This window comes from Rhinopithecus roxellana, chromosome 4 (assembly GCF_007565055.1).
Source record: "Rhinopithecus roxellana isolate Shanxi Qingling chromosome 4, ASM756505v1, whole genome shotgun sequence".
Taxonomy (NCBI): Eukaryota; Metazoa; Chordata; class Mammalia; order Primates; family Cercopithecidae; genus Rhinopithecus; species Rhinopithecus roxellana.
In genome coordinates this window covers 20,787,243-20,809,940 of record NC_044552.1, presented here as the reverse complement: position 1 = coordinate 20,809,940, position 22,698 = coordinate 20,787,243, and the positions used below count along the sequence as shown (strand labels likewise).

Sequence of the window (22,698 nt, the reverse complement as noted above, 5' to 3'; positions counted from 1 at the left end):
TTGAAGGGCTGCTGTTCCTTTGTTGCCTGGTATAGGGGCTTGGCTAACTCTGCAAACCTGGGTATCCATAACCTACAGAACCCTGCCGACCCCAGGAATTCTCTTACTTGTCGCATTGATTGGGGTCTAGGGATACGTAGGACTGTCTCTTTCCGGGCACTGGTTAACCAAAGTTGCCCCTCCTTTAACAGGTATCCCAGATAGGTTACCTCTGATTTGCAGATTTGAGCCTTTTTTGCTGAGGCCCGGTAGCCTAGCTTCCCCAAAGTCTTTAGGAGGTCTTCGGTTCCTTGAACACAGGCTTCCGGGAATTTGGCCGCTACTAAAAGATCATCAACATACTGCAAAAGAGTTATTTCAGGGTGTTGCCGTCGGTACTCACCCAGATCTTCGTGGAGGGCTTCGTCGAACAGGGTTGGCGAGTTCTTGAATCCCTGTGGCAATCTGGTCCATGTTAGCTGGACGTTTATACCCCTCTCGGGGTCTGTCCATTCAAATGCAAAAAGCTCTTGACTTTTGGGAGCCAAGGGTAGGCTGAAAAAAGCATCTTTTAAATCAAGGACAGTATACCACTGTTTTTCAGGGTTCAAAGTACTTAAGAGGGTATATGGGTTGGGTACGGTGGGGTGTATGTCCATGACTCTTTTGTTGACTTCTCTTAAATCTTGCACCAGCCTATAGTCTTTACTATTAGGTTTACGGACAGGTAACAACGGAGTGTTCCATGGCGAGTGGCAGGCGCCTAGAACTCCTTGGTCTAGAAGCAGGTGGATGTGGGGCGTAATTCCCTTTTTGGCCTCTAGGGGCATTGGGTACTGCGGAACCCGAACCGGGTCTGTCCCAGGCTTAACTTCAACAAATATGGTGGGGCGGTGTTTTGCCAGCCCTAAGCCCCCGGTTTCTGCCCATGTTTCCGGGAAACGCTGGAGCCAGGAGTTGATATCTTGATCAGGAGGCACTTGCTCCTGATGGAGTCTATATTCATCCTCCAAGGTGATAGTGAGGATGGATATTGGCTTGTTTTGAGAGTCAGTCACTTTGGGACCCCCCTGACTGGAAGTGAATTTGGGCTCCCATTTTTGTTAATAGATCTCTCCCCAACAAGGGGCAAGGGCTCTCGGGAATAACTAGGAAGGAGTGAGACACATTTCCTGTTCCCAAGTCTACGGTCCTCTGAGTTGTCCAAGGATATTTTTTAATTCCTGTGGCTCCTTGTACCCAAGATGAATTATCAGACAATTTTCCATAAGGCTTGACCAAGACTGAATGTTGTGCCCCGGTATTGACTAGGAACTGAACCGGGGACCCCTCCACTTGCAGAGTTACCCTAGGTTCGGGGAGGGGGTCCGAACCCCGTCCCCCCTAGTCGGAATCCTGGGTAACAAGTACGGGGGTAGGTCTTCGCAACCCTGAGTCCGACTGCCTCTTTTTCTTTGGGCAGTCTTTAATCCAGTGGCCATGTTCTTTACAGTAAGCACACTGATCTTTTTCTAACTTTTGCTTAGGGCCTTGTGCTTGTTTTTTTCTTTGGTTTTTCTCTGCTTGAGGGAAGGCAGCCACCAGGACCCTGGTCATCTCTTTGGTAGCTTTTAGCTGCCTTTCTTCTGGGGCATCCCTATTGTTGTATACCTTACTGGCAATGCAGAGGAGATCCTGCACCTGTTTTCCTTCTAAATCTTCTAGTTTTTGTAACTTTTTCTTAATATCTGGTGCTGCCTGGTTTACAAAGGACATTACTACCGCTGCCTGATTCTCAGGTGCTTCTGGGTCCATAGGGGTAAACTGTCTGAAAGCTTCCATTAACCTTTCTAGATAAACGGTAGGGCTTTCTGTCTTTCCCTGCAACACTGAATACACTTTAGCTAAATTAGTGGGCTTGCGAGCTGCCGCCCGGAGACCTGCCATTAGAGTCTGGCGGTAAATGAGCAGTCGTCCCCTACCTTCTGCCGTGTTGTAATCCCATCTAGGTCTGGTCAGAGGAAAGGCTGCATTGATGAGGTCAGGATTGGCGGTCGGTTGGCCGTCATCTCCAGGAACCAGTTTTCTGGCCTCAACCTGTATCCTTTCTCGCTCCTTCGTCGTGAATAGAATCCGGAGGAGTTGCTGACAATCATCCCAAGTAGGCTGATGGGTAAACATAACACTGTCTAATAATGATGTTAGGTCCTTAGGGTTGTCTGAGAACCGGGCATTCTGGGATTTCCAATTATACAGATCACTAGTGGAGAAGGGCCAATACTGGAGGCGGGGGAGCCCAGTATCATGGGGGGGGGTCCTATTTCCCTGAGGAGCAGCGCTGTAGTGGAGTCGGGGGGCTGCGAAGCCTGTTCCCGTTGGGTACCGCCGCGCGTCCGTCCCGCCGGCCCCCCAGGACTGCTTTCGCTTCCCACCACTGCCGGTGCTGCCGCGGCTTCTCGGTTTTCGCGTTCTCTCGGGGAAGCAGCCGGCGGGGCCTGGAGCTGAGGGCCGGGGTGTGTGTAAGGCGGGGGTTCTAACGACAGGGGGTCTTGGCTGTCAGACAACACAGGGGCAGGAGGGGCGGATGGGATCTTTTGTCTCTGGGAATTTTCCGCAGGCCGCGTGACTAACGCCTTACAGGGCTCAGGGGCTAGCACGAAAGGGATCAGCCAAGGTAGCGGATCTTCCACAAGGTCTTGCCATACCAAGATGTAGGGGATCTGATCAGGATGCCCCGAACGTCCTGGTAGGAAGATTTTAGTTTTGACCTTAGTGATAATAGGGAGGCAAAATGTTCCCTGGGGAGGCCACCCTATGCCGAAAGCGGGCCATTCTGAGTGGCAGAAAGTTATCAATTTCCCTTTCTTTAGCTCTACACTAAGGTCATAGCCCCTAGCTTTGACATCTTTAAAGTTATTTAAAAGGAGAGAGAGAGGAGTACTCTGGGCGCCGCCCATTTCAGGAACCCCTGGAGGTAGAGAAAGGGATACAGAGAAATAGCAGTAACAGGATTTGAAGTAACTTTTGTCTCGTCCAGCGGCTCCTGAAAAGTGAAAGTGAGTTCTAAACAAGTAACAGTCTACAACAGCAACAACAGACAACAGTTCCGCAAGCGCATTTCGGGTTTAGTTCCCGATCAGAATCAGACGGGCCAACAGAATACAGAGGCCCCAGATGGGCACCGGAGGACGTCTCCTACTGGTCCCTGGTGGCTGTCTTATAGCGCGTCCGCCAAGACTATGCCAACCTCAGTACAGATCCCGCGGGATTCCTTAGAGAGACAAAGACGAACAGAGACAAAGCCAGCTCACTTACTGATCAGTGATGATCCGTTGACCTGGGGTCTGGTGGGCTTGGGGGAAATCCCAGACGAGCCCCCAGATGTTGTGCCCCAGTCCTTTAATTCCCCAAAGAAGACCACCAGAGTCCAGAGTCAAAGCCAAACGGCAAGGATCTTTAATACAAGTTCAAACCTGGACTCCCGACCAAAAACTGTTCGAGAGCCCCCGGCTGGGTCTGAGACAGCATTATATAGTCAGCAGTAAACAGGCACAGAATCACAGCGGATTTTGTGCAATACAGGTTTGGGATTGGCTGACATTTGAACAAGGCGATTTGGCCGTTTATGATTGGTTCCCGCCTTTTGGGAGTTTCAGTTATTCTTTCAAACACTCATGACCTTTACCTGGAGAGGTGGTGTTTTTTTTTCCAAAGTCGAGATATATGGAGGAATGTGTTTGTGTTGGTGCTGGGCTCAGGAAGTTGAGATATATGGAGGAATGTGTTTGTGTTGGTGCTGGGCTCAGGAAGTTGAGATATATGAAGGAATGTGTTTGTGTTGGGCCCAGGGCTGAGGAATGTGTGAGTGTGTTTGATCTCTTTCACTAGGATTACAGATGTGAGCCACCATGTCCCTCCACACATCTGTGTATTTTTAAAATCTCCCTTGCCTATATTCTGCATTAGCAGTTGGCAAAATTTTTCTGTAAAAGATCAGATAGTAAATATTTTAGGTTTTGCAGGCCATATGGTCTGCAGCTACTCAACTCTGGCACTGAGAAGGGTAGTATGAAAGCAGCAACATATAATATAATAGCACATGAATGAGTATGACTGTGTTCCAAAAACCTTTATTTAAATAAAGCCTAATTTGAATTTTAAACTGAAAATAAATTTTCATATCATTGTTTATATGTTATAAAATTATTTTCATTTTTTGAGCCATTTAAAAATAGAAAAAACATTCTTAGTTCAAGGCCACACAAGAATAGGTGGTAGGCTTGATTTGGTCCACAGCTGTAGAGCATCAACACCTGCTCTATATCTATAATTATTTTTATAATTAATTTGATTACATTTTTGTTGTTCTTCTATTTTTCATGTCTATTCTCACTATCTACTTATATGCTATCAGTGGTACCCGCCTTGTGCTTTTTGTAATTTTAGTCTTCAATCCTGAATATTTTTTTCTTTTGTCTCTATGAGTTCTGTATTTTTCTGTTTCACAGTCTTTATTTTTCTTGTCATGAAATATTTATTTCTGGCAATGTATTTCCTGAATTCTTGTGTTTCTGCTTTGTGTTTTTTTCTTTATAGCCATTATTGTTTCTGTTTAACCCAAAAGTATCTGAGACATGTCTCAATCAATTTACAAAGTTTATTTTGCCAAGATTAAGGACATACCCATGACACAGCCTCAGGAGGTCCTGAGGACATGTGCCCAAAGTAGTCGAAGTACAGCTTGCTTATTTATTTATTTATTTATTTATTTATTTATTTATTTAGAAGGAGTTTTCACTCTTGTTGCCAAGGCTGGAGTGCAATGGCGCGATCTCAGCTCACCACAACCTCTGCCTCCCTGATTCAAGAGATTATCCTGCCTCAGCCTCCCAAGTAGCTGAGATGACAGGCATGTGCCACCATGCCCAGCTAATTTTTTTTTTTTTTTTTTTGTATTTTTAATAGAGACAGGATTTCTCCATATTCATCAGGCTAGTCTCGAACTCCCGATCTCAGGTGATCTGCCCGCCTCGGCCTCCCAAAGTGCTGGGATTACAGGCATGAGCCACCGCTCCCAGCCGTACAGCTTGCTTTTATACGTTTTAGGGAGACATGATATTACCGGAAAGGAGTTCCAATCCAGACCCAAGAGAGGATTCTTGGATCTCGTGCAGGAAAGAATTCTGGGCGAGCCCATAGAGTAAAAAGCAAGTTCTTTAAGAAAGTAAAGGAATAAAGAACGGCTACTCTATAGGCAGAGCAGCAGCAGAGGCTGCTCTGCAGCTTATTCTTATAGTAATTTCTCCATCATATGCTAAACAAGGGGTGGATTAGTCCATGAATTTTCCTGGAAATAGGTGGGCAATTCCCGGAACTGAGGGTTCCTCAGATCATACAGACCGCATAGGGTAACTTCCAGAGGTTGCCATGGCATCTGTAAACTTATGGTGCTGGTGGGAATATCTTTTTGCATGCTAATGAGTTATAATTAGCCTATAATGAGCAGTGAGAATGACCAGAGGTCGCTCTGGTCACCATCTTGGTTTTGGTAGGTTTTGGCCGGCTTCTTTACCGCATCCTTTTATCAGCGAGGTCTTTGTGACCTGTACCTTGTCGTGACCTCCTCTCTCATCCTGTGACTAAGAATGCCTGAACCTCCTGGAAATGCAGCCCAGTAGGTCTCAGCCTTATTTCACCCAGCCCCTATTCAAGATGGAGTCGCCCTTGTTCCAGTGCCTCTGACAATGAGCCATCAATCAGTGTGTGTAAGATGTACATTGGTTTTGTGTGATAAGGCAGGACAACTCAAAGTAGGGGCTTCAAGGTTAGAAGTCCATAAGAGACAAAAGTTGCATTCTTTTGAGACCTTGATAAGCCTTCCACTGAAAACACAATTTAGTCTGGCTCTTTGAATCTGCATTTTTACTTAAACAATAGGGCAGAGGAAGCAATCTGATACACATGCCTCTCAGGTGAGCCTCAGAGGGATGACTTTGAGTTCTCTCTGTTCTTTGTCCACAAGGAATTTCCTTGTGGGCAAATTGTGAGGGAGGTATGTAGCTTCTTATCTTTGTACCTATCTTATTCAGGAAAAAAATGGGAGGCAGGTTTGCTTGACATAGTTCCCAGTTTGACTTTTCCTTTGGTTCTGTGATTTTTGGGATCCTGGTATTTATTTTCCTTTCATACCTCCTTATAATATTTTTAATAAATGAATTATGTCATTTTATATTCTTCTTTGTAGCCATATTTTTGGGCAAACTTGTATATAGAAAGATTAGATTGCAAGTTTTATATTTATTTTTATTGCAGCTATCTGTGTATATCAGCATACTTATTTTGTGTGTGTGTGTGATACAGTCTCACTCTGTCACCCATGCTGGAGTGCAATGGTGCCATCTTGGCTCACGGCCACCCCCACCTCCTGGGTTCAAGTGATTCTCTTGCCTCAGCCTCCAAGTAGCTGGGATTACAGATGTGCACCACCACACCTGGCTAATTTTTGTATTTTTAGTAGAAATCAGGTTTCACCACGTTGGCCAGGCTGGTCTTGAACTCCTGACCTCAGGTGATCCTCCGGCCTCAACCTCCCAGAGTTGAGATTACAGGTGTGAGCCACCGTGCCTGGCCCAGCATACTTCATTTTCTGTTCAGATATAAGTGAGACAGATTTTCCTGAACTAGTAGCATAGGCCCCTGTGAGAGCAGAGAAGGCAGGGTAACTTTGTAGACTTCAGATGTCAAAGATTCTCTATTGTGTTGTTTCAATAAAAGCCTGAGGTTGGCACCTCTGCAATCATGCTTCTCTTGGCTTTCAAAACCTAGCCCAGGTCTGGAGGGTTTTTGCCCATAGCTCTGAAATACTTAGACTTCTTTTCATGGACAAAAGTAATGAATGGTATTGCCTTGATGTTTCAAGATGAAGCACCAATTCAAACACAAGCTTTTTTTTTTTTTTTTTTTTTTTGAGATAGAGTGGAGTCTGGCTCTGTTGCCCAGGCTGGAGTGCAGTGGCATGATCTTGGTTCACTGCAACCTCCGCCTCCTGGGTTCAAGCAATTCCCCTGCCTCGGGCTCCCAAATAGCTGGGACTACAGGTGCGTACCACCAAGCCCAGCTAATTTTTGTGTTTTTAGTAGAAACGGGGTTTCACCATGTTAGCTAGGGTGGTCTCGAACTCCTGACCTCAGGTGATCCACCCGCCTCGGCCTCCCAAAGTGCTGGGATTACAGGTGTGAGCCACTGCACCCCACTACACAAGCACTTTCTAAACTTTCCTACCCTCCTTCAGCCATGACATTGTCTGGTATCATCTCAGTTCTATTTGCAGAAATTTCAGCTCAGGGTTGGTTCTCTCCTTCTAGCAGAGAGAGGCAGCTCAATATTTCTGAAGCCTGCTCCCTATCAGATTCCTCTGCATTTCCTCTTCTCTGGGAAATAACTCGATTTGACTGCTATTTTGTTTCCTAGGCATGCATTGTGAAATTATCAGGCGTTTAAGGTGTTGTATATGCTCTATTTTGTTCCTGTGTAAAAGTTGTTTGTGCTCTTTATGATATTCTGATGGGGTATCTGAAAGATTTCAAACTAAGTGGCTGCCACGCCTCTCCCAGCTACTGTCCTCGGACCCGGGCTAGCCGGGCTTCTGCTCTTGCCCCTCGCCGCAGGGAGCGCAGCGTTTTGAAACACTTTCCTTGAAATTCCAAGTCTGAGACTCTAGTCTTTAGCACAGCCCTGGCATAGGGGTGGCGACCTGATCCGAGAAAGAGGCCCAGCGCGTGGGTCGCATTTCTTACATGGGATCGTGAGAAATTTGGCCACCAAAACGGAACTGACGCACTGATCTGGGGTGACCTTCACTCACATCAGACACTATTTGGGTCTCTGGCTACCGATGGGCCACCGCCAATTCTTAACCTTCATCCACAGTGTGGATTCATGCGGCAGCTCTCACCACCGGTGTCACCTCGAGGCCACCTCGGGTCTGCACCAGACAGCAAAGGGGGAGCAGTAGCAGGAGTCCTTTACCGTGTGCTCTATCCCTACTTCCGCTGCTGACCCCACAGCGGTCGCCCCTCCCCGTGACTGGCTCCACACCTAGTGTCAGGTTGTCCTCAGGGAGGGGCAACACCTCTCTCTCGAGGACTCTTGAGACTGTTGCCTCACAACGCCAACAGGTCCATATGACTGATGTCCCCTCTTGACTCTAATCAATGTGATGGCATCATTCTAGACAAGGGCAGACTTTCCTTGTTTGAATAGAACCACTCTTCTAACTCCACCTACAAGACCTTTGCCCTCTAGTGGCCGTGTATGAAATGCATCGTGTAATGCAATCAACAACGGAAAGAAATCACATTTTAAGAATGCAAAACTTTGTTCTTCGTTTTCGCATTAAAATTCCGACAAGAGATAAATGTAACCCGACCAGAAAAATGAATTGTTGTTCACATTATCCTGCATATTCTGGGTAAGACTTGCCTTAATGGTCGTTAACAAAGCACAGTAACAACCTTTCCGAGAGTCACTGTAAACTGGTATTTATTGGTAACCGATGGGCACACTCCTGCACTGGAGGTCACATTTCCTTTTAAGGCAGCCCTCGAGACTCTATACTTCTAGGTTCAAGTAATTAAACTATCCCCATGCCTTTTCTTATACAGGGGCGATATCCCTACTATTACTTGTCTTGGAGAACTATTCCTGAGGGTTTTTTCCTCCCTTATAACATCTTTGTAAGTATTCCCAACATTAAAAATAAAAACTAATGCATTCTGTATGTCCCACTAGAAGTTCCTCTAGTATCCCTGTAGTAGTTCAAAATGTACAGTATTACTAGAAGATTTGCTGGGAAATATATAAGCCGCACTGTCCCCTGATTTCTCAAGTCACCCTAGGTAGGTGCCAACAAAATTAACATTTGTTTTTCTTATTGGATTTACAGACTTGTAATTTCATAAATAATATGCATAACTGATATTATTGATTAATTGATTTAGACAATTAATTAATTTAGGCAATTTAGGCCAAACTGGCAGAGATCTGAGAGAGGATGAGGGAAAAGTGCTAATCTCATCCAGGAATGTCCTTACAGACCATACCCAGAAATAATGCTTAATCTGGGTACCCTGTGGTTCATGCAAGGTGTCACATGAAATTAACAATCACAGATACATACTATGAGGTAATGATTACATACTATGAGGTAATGATTTTGGCATTTAAATGTTATATAAATAAAATAATGATTGTGGAAAAAGTCAGAAATTGAAAGATATGTACATAAAATATAATTTATAAAAAGACATGCACCAAATATCATTACATACTCTTCTAAAAAACATTGTCATAAACTGTAAACATTTAATTCATTAGACTAGTTTCCTATGAAAAAGAATGATATACGGAATAGGCTATGTAGATAAAAAGAAATTAATCAATTGATTAAGATGGTCTTATGTGGGGAAAAGAAAGAAAGATCAGACTGTTACTGTGTCTGTTATGCCCAGACCGTTTATTCCCCGAAGAAGACCACCAGAGTCCAGAGTCAAAGCCAAGCAGCAAGGATCTTTAATGCAAGTTCGAACTTGGTCCCTCCGTTCTACAACATACAAGAGGGCCCCGAACAATGTGTGCGCTTGCTTTTTATAGCTTGAGGTAAACAGGACTTGTCAGGTTACAGAGGAACAAGGCATTTCTCTAGGTTACAGCATTACAATTGGTTTACATTTTAAGTTATACTTTTAGCAGCCTTCTTATTGGTTCCTGCGCTTTTACAAACGGTTGTAACCTTATCGGAGCTTCTCCAGGTGTTGTTTTTCTTCTAAAGTTGAGATATATGGAGGAATGTGTTTGTGTCAGGCCCAGGAAGTGGAGGCATATGGGGGGATGTGATGTGTCGGGCTCAAGGCTGTGATGTATGGAGGAATGTGTTCTTTCAGTCTATATAGAAAGAAGTAGACGTAAGAGACTCCATTTTGTTCTGTATTTGAGATGCTGTTAATCTGTGACCCTACCCCCAACCTTGTCCTTGCAAGAGACATGTGCTGTGGTGACTCGAGGTTTAATGGATTGTGGGCTGTGCAGGATGTGCCTTGTTAAACAAGTGCCTGAAGGCAGCTTGCTGGTTAAAAGTCATCACCATTCTCTTAATCTCAAGTACCCAGGGACACATACACTGCCGAAGGTCGCAGGGACCTCTGCCTAGGAAAGCTAGGTATTGTCCAAGGTTTCTCCCCATGTGATAGTCTGAAATATGGCCTCGTGGGAAGGGAAAGACCTGATCATCCCCCAGCCTGACACCCGTGAAGGGTCTGTGCTAGGGAGGACTAGTACAGGAGGAAAGAAGGCCTCTCGGCGGTTGTTGGCAGTTGAGATAGAGAAAAGCATCTGTCTGCTGCCCGTCCCTGGGCAATGGAACATCTCTGTGTAAAACCCGATTGTATGCTTTGTTTACTGAGATAGGAGAAAACCGCCTTAGGGCAAAAGGTGGGACTTGCTGGAACAATGCTGCTAAAAGGTTTATGGAGATGTTTGCATATGCATATCAAGGCACAGCATTTTCCTTTGAACTTATTCATGTCACAGAGATCTTTATCCATATGTCTTACTGCTAATTTTCTCCCTACAATGATCCTATTGTCCTGCCACTCCCTTATCTTTAAGATGGTAAAGATAATTATCAATAAATACTAAAGGAACTCAGACCGGTGCCGGCGTGGGTCCTCTGTATGCTGAGCGCCCGTCCCCTGGGTCCACTTTTTCTTTCTCTATACTTTGTCTCTGTGTCTCATTTCTTTTTTCAAGCCTCTCGTTCCACCTAACGAGAAACGCCCACAGGTGTGGAGGGGTAGGCCACCCCTTCAGTCTTAGATTAAGTAATCAAAAAAATTAACAAAATACTATGAGATATTCAAAATAATTGATGATCTCTGTGGTGTTTTTTTTTTTCTTTTAAACAGTCTTGCTTTGTTGCCTAGTCTCGAGTGGTGCAGTGGCATAATCTCAGCTCACTGCAACCTCTGCCTCTCAGGTTCAAGCAATTCTCATGCCTCCCAAGTACCTGCGATTATAAGCATGTGCCATCACGACCAACTAATTTTTGTATTTTTAGTGGAGACATGGTTTCACCATGTTGCCCAAGCAGGTCTCCTGAGCTCAAGTGATCCAATAGCCTCAGCCTCCCAAAGTGCTGGGATTACAAGCGTGAGCCACTTCACCCGGCCCATGGTGCATTTTTTGAAAATGAAAATTCTGCTTCCACTCTTGAAAAATGAATTGCTAGGAGAATTGTCGTCTGGCTATAAAAAACTAGAAAAATAGAAAAAATATTTAATACAGTTCTTAGAAAACAGTGTTTTGGAAACAGGCAATGCCAGCTTGTAATACTTGAGAGAAGAGAAACAGAAAATGTGAACCTGGTGATTACATCAGTCAAGAGAATTTTGAAGAAGGAAAAGACAGTGGCATTTACCACACTAAGTATCTTGACTTACTAGAAGTCTCAATACATTCAGAGCATGCATTGTTGGTGCAAGGATAAACAAAATGTCATAGAATAGAGAGCTCAGAAATCATCTGCACATATGTGTAAATTTAATACATGATAAAGGTGGCATTGCAGCTGGAGTAAGAGAGTATCATTTACTGAGAAATGTATACAGGAATAAATAGGGGTAAGAAGCTGTGAATCTATCACACCCTGTTTCATTGCCTGACCTGACTAGATGTAATTTATGTCATAAGAAAAGGAGTATGTAGTGGATAATAAATATTCTACATATGGTCAATCATGACATTAACTGATCTTAGTGAAAGGGTATGTCATTGCCAAATTGTTGTGCAAAGTAAGGGGAAAATTCACCATGTCAAATGGCATGTTTATTTTTATTTATTTATTTATTTATTTTGAGACGGAGTCTCGCTCTGTCGTCCAGGCTGGAGTGTCGTGGCGCCATCTCGGCTCAATGCAAGCTCCGCCTCCCAGGTTCATGCCATTCTCCTGGCTCAGCCTCTCGAGTAGCTGGGACTACAGGCGCCCGCCACTTTTTGTATTTTTAGTAGAGACGGGGTTTCACCGTGTTAGCCAGGATGGGCTCGATCTCCTGACCTCGTCATCCACCCGCCTTGGCCTCCCAAAATGCTGGGATTACAGGCTTGAGCCACCGTGCCCGGCTAGGCATGGTTTTTAAAAAGGGCTTTATTGGGGGATTTATTTTGCTAAGCAAGCAAAGGCAGAGATTGATCAATTCTCTCTTTATTTCACATGGAAGCATGCCAGGCACAGGCATTGCTGGAAATACAGCAGGTCTGTAGTCGACAAGAAGGTATCTTCCCTTTATTTCTCACCCTCCACAAACAGAAGAGCCTTTTCCCAGACCTTCAGTGAGAGTGGGCCAGACCGCCTGACGGCAGGCAATCTGGATTTAAGGTGTGACGTGTTTGTAATATAATGGTACAATCCATGCTGTGGGATATTATGTAATTTATATAAAGAATTATATAACACTACATATGTTAAATGATACCACTACAGTCAAAGATGAGTGGAGATATACATCTATATGTATATATATAATGTGTGTATACATATATGCATATATATACATCTTCCCAGAAATATATTACATATTATTAACGTTAACACACATATAAAATTTTTGGGAAGATGCACAGGATACTTGAAACTAGGCGCCAGTGGAGGGAATTAAGAAAGTAGTGTTCTAGGATGAAAAGGAGACATTTTCCAGCTCTATTTGTACAATTGAGTGGGGGGAGGACTTTTACTGATCTTTGTTTTGGATCAAAATCAGTGCTAGACATCCTCATCCATAATATTTCATTTAAAAGTGAATTTAATTTTAATTAATTTCTTAGAGCTGAAATATTTGCACTACCAACGATCACTTATTGAGGTTGACGATGAGATGAAGAGCGGACTTGAGGCTTGAGTTTTCACCAGCTAGAAAACTGGCGTGTTTCCAAATGGACACTGTAGAATTCTTACAGGCACAGTTTAGAACATTTGCCAGCAATTCTCAAGCAGAGGCTGGGAAAACAGTAAGTTTATCTGCCCCAGAAAGTTGTTTTTCATAAGGAAGAAACAGTTACTGGTATTCATTTTAATATCCAACTTGTATTATTTTCCCTTTGGTCATCTAGCGACTGTAGACGTCTACACATGGCAGTGTTTCTGAAGAAGCTCCTCAGATGTTAACACTAAAAGCAGAAAATGAATTACAGGAAAATGGGATTCGCTGATTGGCGAAAACGTCCAATTAATTAATATAAGGAGAAATTACTTGCGCAAGTATCCACTTAATTCACAAAATGTAAGATCCGACTCTGGCGGGACTCGAACCCGCAACCTTTGAATCTCTTGAGTCAGGCTAGAAGTCCAATGCGCTATCCATTGCGCCACAGAGCCTGCTTGAGCTCTGCCTTTCGCCCTGAGTTTACTAAGTAATTTGACTACTCATGTAATACGTTTCCGGAAAACATTCTGCTCCAGTCACCGTGAGAGTTCAATAAACACAAAAATGAAACAACACAAGGGGTACACACAATCCCTGACACGGAGGAGTTACTAAGCCTTTCAATAACTATTTTCACTTGTGCCATGAGATAACGAATAATTTAGCGAGACTACGTCTCAAAAAAAACAAAAACAAAAACAAACAAACAAACAAAAAAAAAGCGAGACTCCGTTTCAAGAATAATTGGAGAGCTTTCGGACAGCTGAACACGTGGAGGTTTCTGGAGGGTGGCAGACCCAGAGAGTGCTTGGAAGCTTGGCGCCCCTTCTTCCATACCTTGCCCTGCGTGCCTCTTCATTTGTATCCTTTGGGATATCCTTTATAATAAACCAGTAAACCCTATAGCCTGGCGCCCACAACATGGGAGGTGCAGGTGGCTTGCTCTGAGGATCTGGACTTGCCCTGCATGGTCCCCTGGGAACTGCAGGTGCCCTACATGGTCTCCTGGATCAAGCTATTGGAAGGCGGTGAAGAGAGGGTGGAGGCACCCCAGGAAGATCTGCGCCTCAGAGGACAGAAGGACCAAAATGGCTCTTCCGGGGTCCAGTGAAAGATCCTATTCCCTGAAGATCCGAAACACTACCAGCTGCAACCCGTGAACATACAAGGGCACTCTGCAGGCACCGGAAGGGCAGAGAAACCTAAGTGGAGAGGCGATCTTGAGAGTGACAGGATGTCCTAAACGCCGAAGAGAATTTTAAGAAATACAAAGCTGGAGCCGGGCATGATGGCTCACGCCTGTAATCCCAGCACTTTGGGAGGCAGAGGCGGGCAGATCACGAGGTCAGGAGTTCGAGACCAGCCTGGCCAACGTGGTGAATCCCCATCTTTAGTGAAAATACAAAAGTTAGCCAGGCATAGTGGTGCACTCCTGTAGATCCAGCTACTCGGGAGGCTGAGGCAGGAGATTTGTTTGAACTAGGGAGGCAGAGGTTGCAGTGAGCCGAGACTGTACCACTGCACTCCAGCCTAGGTAACAGAGCAAGACTCTGTCTCAAAAAAAAAAGAAAAAAGAAAAAGAAATGTAGAGTTGGGATTTTGCTGTTGCTATCTCTGGTCGTTTTCTACTCATTCTCACTTGTAAGTTTGCATGACTACAGATTATTTACCCAGAGTTTTCTAAACCCGTCATGGAATGAGCTTTTCTCCCAGTTACCTCCCCCAATTTGGGGCCAGTAACTGTTTGCAAGACAGAACTGGTATAAGCAGGATTTCTACAAATTGTTTTTCCTAAAGCTGAGGACTCAGTGGTGTATCTGTCACACTGGAGGAGAGAATGAGTCCTACACTGAAGAAGTGTGAAGTCTTTCATCTGAGTGAAAACACCGGAAGTGAATCATCCCACCCCGTTTTCTATGAGCGGGCCTTGAAAACCATCACATGACCACATAGCATGGAGTTACCACGACTTCTCCATGGCTATCTTTTTAGCGATTTATGCAGCTATCTGGTCATATAAAAACTATGGTGAAATGCAGTTGGAAAAGGGTCTTGGGAAATACGAATGCCCCCAGCTGGCCCTGTGACAGACTCCTGAGGACAGCTGTCGTCTTCTACATCTGTGGAACATCTTTTTTAATTTACTGTGTTTTATTGTACCAGCCCAGATGCTTTATGTCTGGGAAAAATTGACAGATAAAGCTGTGAGACAGTGGGAAATATTTAGCAAATAATTTTCTGGTGTGAGGGTCCTGCTATTACTAAGGAGTGTTCTGTTTCTGTGTACAAAGAAATAACAGTTCAATGGATTATTCCCCAGCAGGACTGGGGAATTATTCCAGCAGGATTATTCCCCAGCAGTGTGTTTTCATCTGGGAAAGATATCCATAAACAAGCAATAAACAAGAGTGCCACAATTATTTTTGTATCTTTATGTACTTGTCAAAAAAGGGTTTGTATTTTTCTCCTTTTGAAAACTGTATCTATAGTTAGATTGCATTGTGAACTGACAAGTAGCCTGGATATGGAGAGTGAGAAGTCCGAGGTGACAACAGGATTAAATACCTGATTAAAATACCATACATGAGGCCGGGCGCTGTGGCTCGTGCCTGTAATCCCAGCACTTTGGGAGGCTGAGGCGAGTGAAAGAGATCAAATGAAAAAAAACTAAAAGGCAGAAATGAAGTCCACAGGCAAACAGCCCGGGCGGCGCCCTGACAGCCCGGGCGGCGCCCTGAGCCTAGTTAAAGATCGACCCCGGACCTAACCGATTAGGTTATCTATAGACTCCAGACATTGTAAGGACAAACGTTGTGAAAGTCTCTGTCCTGCTCTGTTCTGTTCTAATTACCGGTGTCTGCCACATATCTTAGTCCTGGGCCCAGTACAAACACATTCCTCTATTTTGTCCCAACTTCCTGAGCCCAACACAAACACATCCCCCCCACCCCATCTCAGAAACACCACCTAGAGAGCCCCTGATAAGGTCACAACCGTTTGTAGTTTTACTAAATGTGCGGGAACAAATAGAAAACTGTTAATTTTATAACTTAAAATATTAACCAATTACCAGTTGTGATGCTGCAACCAAAAGAATTCCTTTGTACCTCTGTAACCTTACATATCCTGTATGCATCGGGCTATAAAAAGCGGGCACATGCATCATTCGGGGCCCTCTTGTATGTTGTAGAACGGAGGGACCAAGTTCGAACTTGCATTAAAGATCCTTGCCACTTGGCTTTGACTCTGGACTCTGGTGGTCTTCTTCGGGGAATAAACGGTCTGGGCATAACACGAGCAGATCACTTGAGCTCGGTCGTTCGAGACCAGCCTGGCCAACATGGTGAAACCCCATCTCTACTTAAAAATACAAAAATTAGCCAGGCATGGTGGCGCACGCCTATAGTTCCAGCTACTTGGGAGGCTGAGGCAGGAGGATCGCTTGAACCTGGGAGGCAGAGGTTGCAGTGAGCAGAGATGGCACCACTGCACTCCAGCCTGGGTGACAGAGCCAGACACCATCTCAAACAAATAAAATAAAATAAAATACCGTGAAAGTGCTTTGAAAAAGTATAAAGTGCTACGCAAATTTGAAACTTCCATTTTAGGGTTTTTAGGAAAAAAATGTACATGTTAAGGTTATTAGAAAAATATAAAAATATAATTAAAAAAAGAAACTCCATTGAGTCATTATCCTCGTTATGATGGTGGTGTTCTGGGGATGAGAGGATACCTTTCATTTCTCATGTTTTCCATCACTCCAAACAAAGAAGATCACAAAGAAGCCTTTCTCATAGTCTTCTGCAGGAATTCCTTTGGGGAAGTTAGGAGGCCAGGTGCATGGTCTGTTCTTGAAGCACCAGCCAAAAGAATTCCAAGATATGGACATATGGGAGCCACTGGCAGAAGGAACTTCACTAAATGCTGCACTGATATTTTAGAAATTGTTGGGTTTCTCTGATCAAGCTTGGGCCCTTCCCTTCCTGTTTTCCAATGACATTTTATTGCTTTAGTTGTGTGTTCATTGCCTCCACTAATATTAGGGTGTAAAAGGGATACTAAGTTCATTTTGTGTTTTGCATGTTATTAAAAGTGTACATGTGGGGGAAAAAAGAATAGTTTGACCAAGGATCAAAATCCATATCTCATTTAATCTGGCCTCTCCAATTCCATGCTTGGGATAGTTGATTTCACAGAACGAAATTTGAGGAACTTCCAACATTTGACGTTGGATAGTATTTTTAATCTATAGCCGAGTCCCGTAAGTCCCTTTCCTGTAGCTCCAGTCTAGATTTTTCTCTCGAAAGATAAGCCCTTCTTGTTCATTCTTGTTCATATCTGTCTTTTTCGTTTGTGTTTAAAAACGAGTTTCGTGTGTTTTGTCAACAAGCTCACAGAGCAAATGATGACCTTGTGGCACAAATTTACTGCGTCCAGGTGGCTTTAGAATGCTCCCAGGTTCTCTAACTAGGGAATTTTCTTTTAGCGGCTATTTGGGCTGAGATGTAAAAACACCATTTTCTTTGCTTTTCCGCCTTTCGGTGAGACAGTGTGATCCAGCGGTACTTGCTCCGTTAGGGGAGGTCAATTAAGTGGCTTCTTGTCGTCCTGGACAAAAAGGAATAAGGTCGTTGAAGGTGACGCTCAAGCGCGGGAGAATCCAAGTTTGGCGGTGTGGAACGGGCGAGCATTCGTGGTCTGAGAAACGGGAGGAGAAATGTGGAGGGAAGAGAAGTCTCAGGTGATCCGCGACCCAAAGATGGCTTGGTGCAATGTGACAGAAACAAATACGACCGTCACTGGAGGATTAGAATCCATGCCTCCAGGGCGAGATCGAATCCCAGGGTTAAGACCTTAAGGTCATTCATTCGTCCCCACACGCTACTTAACAATAGACAGTGAGGAACTTCTCTGGCCCGATGACCTCTCAACTTTATGTCGCATCCAGAAAAGAAAATACTGTAATTAATTCTGAAACTTGCAGGACGCAAAACAAAGCAAAATACGAGCTCTGAACTGTTTGCAAAAACGCAACGCTGACTTCCTCTCAAGCTTGGCGTTTGTTTGGTGGGGTCCCACGCGGGTTCAACATGCATATTGAGAAGTGTTATTTCTGTTCGGGGCCCATCCACCCTGGATACGGCATAATGTTCGTCGGCAACGATTGCAAGATGTTCAGATTTTGCAAATCTAAATGTCATAAAAACTTTAAAAAGAAGCGCAGTCCTCGTGGACCAAAGCATTCCGGAAAGCAGCTGGTAAAGAGCTTACAGTGGATAATTCATTTGAATTTGAAAAACGTAGAAATGAACCTATCAAATGCCAGCGAGACCTATGGAATGAAACTATTGATGCAATGAAGAGAGTTGAAGAGATCAAACAGAAACGCCAAACTAAATTTATAATGAACAGATTGAAGAAAAATAAAGAGCTACAGAAAGTTCAGGAAATCAAAGAAGTCAAGCAAAACATCCATCTTATCCGAGCCCCTCTTGCAGGCAGAGGGAAGCAGTTGGAAGAGAAAATGGTACAGCAGTTACAAGAGGATATAGACATGAAAGATGCTCCTTAAAAATTTCTGTAACCATTTCTTTTGTGTACATTTGAAAATGCCCTTTGGATACTTGGAACTGCTAAATTATTTTATTTTTTACATAAGGTCACTTAAATGAAAAGCGGTTAAAATACATCTTTCCTACATTGCCATCTACATAACATCAGATATTACAGATGTTAGATTGCATCTCAGTGTTAAATCTTCACTGATAGATGTACTTAAGTAAATCATGAATATTCTACTTGTAACTATAGAAGTGAATTGTGGATGTAAAATGGTTATGCCATTTGGATAATGGCACTAGGCAGCATTTGTGTAGTAACTAATGGCAAAAATTTATGGCTAGTGATGTATAAAATAAAATATTATTTGCCATAAAATATTCCCTTTGTTAATGTTATAGAAGGGGGGGATACAAAAAGGAACTAACAATTTGTATGGCAGTGTCAGATATTATTTTGATTTTAGTATTTCTTGTTTTGGTTTGTTTGCATCTTAGAAGAGCATAATGACATTGTTTGATGAAGCCTAAATTATGCTGGACTGTTTTGACCTGGTTTAGCCCTTCTGATAGGTAGTTGTGGATGTTGGGGATGAGAACTGAATATTCGCCTGGTGTGACACTACACTCTATAATTTCCACTTTGGAGAATATTCAGTTCTCACTTGTGATTCCTGGTAGAACAAACTTTATTTTTCTAGCCCAGCAACGATCTAGAAGCAGAGGAATCCCAGCGCCTTTTAAAATTTATTATGTGGTTTTCTTTTAAAAAGCTCCTGGTTTTGGAAAGTAGAATTTATGGGTACAACGTATGTTCATTATATGTACATAAAATAAAACCATTTAAAAAGTAAAAAACAAACAAACCAACAACAACAACAAAAAATAAAAACGCAACGCAGAAAGGATTTTTAAACCGGAAATGAAGATTGAGCTGAGGGGAAAAGTTCTTGCATCCCTAGAGCCTCGAAGCCCAGGTTACTTATCGCGGGTTTCGGGGCACACTCGCTTCCCATTCCCCTCTCTCATCCCGGCCGGCATCGCTTTCTCAGAACTCGGTTTCTTCCACGGACCACACTGCCCATGGAGACCTCAATTCCTTGGAGAGACTTCTGGGAACCTAAGGAATGAGAAGATGGGAGGTAAATCTACCAGCAGCACCAGGCTGCTGAAATCTTTTCCAGCCAATTTACCTCGGTGCTGACTTGTTTCTCTTACAAATTAATTTTAAAATGAAGATAAATGAAGAGAGTGTCCGTGAGAAACGCTTAAGGTCCCTTATACAGTCCTCTCTCAGCATTTTAACTGCCCCCCATGACAGGTATACTGAGCATTAATCCACACTCCTTTTGAGTGCCGCTACCTCCTGGCGTCCCCAGAATACTTCTTACTTCAGTTTTCTTCACCATCTAGACTTCCTCTTCCCTCCCTCTCATAATTTATTCCCTTTATTTTTTTCTTCTGGACGAAGGAAAAGGATTGGAAGTAAATGTAAAGTGATATATATTATATGACATAGAATATGAGGTATATATAAGACTAAGAATTAGGAGAAATCTCTTTGCCTTGGTAACCACTTGGTAAACACTTCTGAGTTGTAAGTGATTTCTTCTTTACTTTCTACAAGGTATTAAACCTTGGCGACAGTAAACAATTTTCATTCACTGTTCATTCTCCATTCTGTAACACAGTAGTTCTCTCTACTTAATAGCTTCAAGATTTTTTTTTTTTTTTTTTTTTTTTTTTTTTTTACGGGAGAGAATCCAAACACTCCAAATACTAATTGTAAATCTTTTCGTACAGACGATTTTCTGTGTGGGCAAACTCTCAAAAGGTGGAGATTTTTTCTTGTTTTATTTGTCTATAGTATTTGGTTCTGCAGTAAACTACTATAGTTAGTATAAAATATGCATAAAATACTATTAGAAGGCAGAGTAGAATCATGGTGATTGGGGTGGGGGCGTTGGCTGCCGGGTATAGATAGGTACAATTCAGACTCGTTCCCTACCAGTTGCTTGATGTTCAAGTTTATTTCGTTTCCTTAGGCCTCATTATCCTCAATATCCCTTCCTCATACTGTTGTTTAGTCAAACTGTTTCTTGTCCCCACGATCCTTTCCGACAATGGCTCACTTTCTGAGCCCCCCAACCCCCCCACCAAAAGACTATCTACATCATTCTGGAGAATGTTTTATCAGATCCTTCTCTTTCCCTACAAGGGCACTGGTTTTCCTGAAAAGAATAGACTTGGAAGGACTACTTTGCCAAGATACGTAAAACACCAATAAAAAAGAACTTAATTCATTATCTTAGATCACCAATTTCTTTTAACTGAACATATGAAGTATGGTTCTTGCTCCTGCCACTTTAGTTATAATCAGCAATAATACAAATGTTGATATATCATGGCCAGTCTGAAAGGCTAGTTTGGTTACGTAATATTCCATCTAACTTCCCAAAATTAATAAACACAATTTTGTAGAATCATCTAGATTGGGTGATCATCTCACCGAAGGATATCCTAATATATTCTCATAAACTAACATCTCATAAACTTCTAATGAAGATGCCTTTGACTGACAATAGGGAAGAGGTAGAGGGAGAGGAAAAGAGAGAGGGGCACACACACACACACAGAGAGAGAGAGAGAGAAAGAGAGAGATTGATTTTCAAGGGACTCTGGCTGAGCCAGAGCAGTTGGCTGGCACTGGGAGCTTCTGTGACTGGGGATGTTCCATCTCTTTCTTCTCACCAGGAACGTTTCTCCGACCCCTCCTTCTTCAGAATTGAAAACCAGACAATAAGCCTCCAAATCTACTTTTGCTTTTTACTGAGTATTTTGTGAAGCCCACAGAAAGGCTCTCATTCTCTAGAGTGATGGACGAGGTAGGGAGGGTACAGATTACATCAAAGAATTTCCCTCTGTGGTCTCTAGGCTGCAGAAGGAAGGCATTTGACATAATTCTTACTAACATGAAATTTGAGGCCGGGCGTGGTGGCTCACACCTGTAATCCCAGCACTTTGGGTGGCCCAGGTGGGCGGATCACGAGGTCAGGAGATAGAGACCATCCTGGCCAACATAGTGAAACCCTGTCCCTACTAAAACTACAAAAATTAGCCGGGCATGGTGGCGGGCGCTACTCGGGAGGCTGAGGCACAAGAATCGCTTGAACCCAGGAGGTGGAGGTTCAGTGAGCCGAGACCGCCACTGCACTCCAGTCTGGCAACAGAGCAAGACTTCGCCTCAAAAAAAAAAAAAAAAAAAGAAAAAAGAAAAAAAGAAAAGAAAAGAAAAGAAAGAAAAGAAATTGAGCTATCTAATTTTTAGTGGATTCAGTTTTGCTTGTAGATTTTTAAAAATCCAATTTCTTTCCAATTAAGTGTGGTTTGACTCTCATTTCTCATCATCTTTGGGACTATGACTCTGATGGCATTAACTTGGGCTGCTTCTTCCCTAGCTCAAAGGATTACTATGTATTCAAAAGTGTAGTTGAGGCCGGGCATGGTGGCTCAGGCCTGTAATCAAAGCACTTTGGGAGGCCGAGGGGGGCGAATCACTTCAGGTCAGGAGTTTGAGACCAGTCTGGCCAACATGGTGAAACCCCATCTTTACTAAAAATACAAAAACATTAGGGCCCAGCTGAAAATAAAGATTTGAAATACATTATACAATCTTTTAAAGCAAATGACAGGATGTTTTCCAAAGATGGCCAGTAGAAAAACACATAAGTAATGCTCTGGTTATGTATAAAGATCTATATATAGAAAGTAAGTGTGATGCATTCTTACTTTCTATGACCACATTTATTCTGTTTATCAGTCATGACATAGTTAAACTTCTCTGGGTACAGATAAAAGGAAATTATTTGATCTTGAAAAAGATTTAGTTTTCTGGAAAAAAACTTTCTCAGTGATACATGAATTAAATAGAATGCTATGTAAAAGGCACTTTGTTACTTCTGGTTACACAAAGCATATTAAAACCAAACAATTAGCTTTCTCAAGATGCATCAAATTCATTTTGCCCATTAGCATTTTTCTGACCATAAAGTGGGACCTGCACATCTATGCATCTTGGGATCTGGCATCCACATTTATCGTTTTTTGTTTTTTGTTTGTTTTTGTTTTTTTTCATTTCATTTCATTTCTATAGAGCATCTGGACATTCTGCTAAAGGAACTGGTGAGTTGCAAATGTAAAAAGGAGAA

The 22,698-nt window shown here is 43.1% G+C and overlaps 1 non-coding gene and 2 pseudogenes across 1 annotated transcript; 2 read left to right on the top strand and 1 right to left on the bottom strand.

The window, feature by feature from the left end:
• The window catches only part of LOC104671223, an 83,646-nt pseudogene extending 68,948 nt beyond the window's left edge, over positions 1–14,698 (top strand).
• On the bottom strand, positions 13,298–13,384 carry TRNAR-UCU. Its single transcript is given in 2 exon segments — positions 13,298–13,333; positions 13,348–13,384. It is a non-coding gene; the product is annotated as a tRNA-Arg (tRNA).
• A 3,324-nt stretch (positions 14,699–18,022) lies between the features above and the next one.
• LOC104670969 lies at positions 18,023–18,504 on the top strand (annotated as a pseudogene).
• Positions 18,505–22,698: the final 4,194 nt, after the last annotated feature.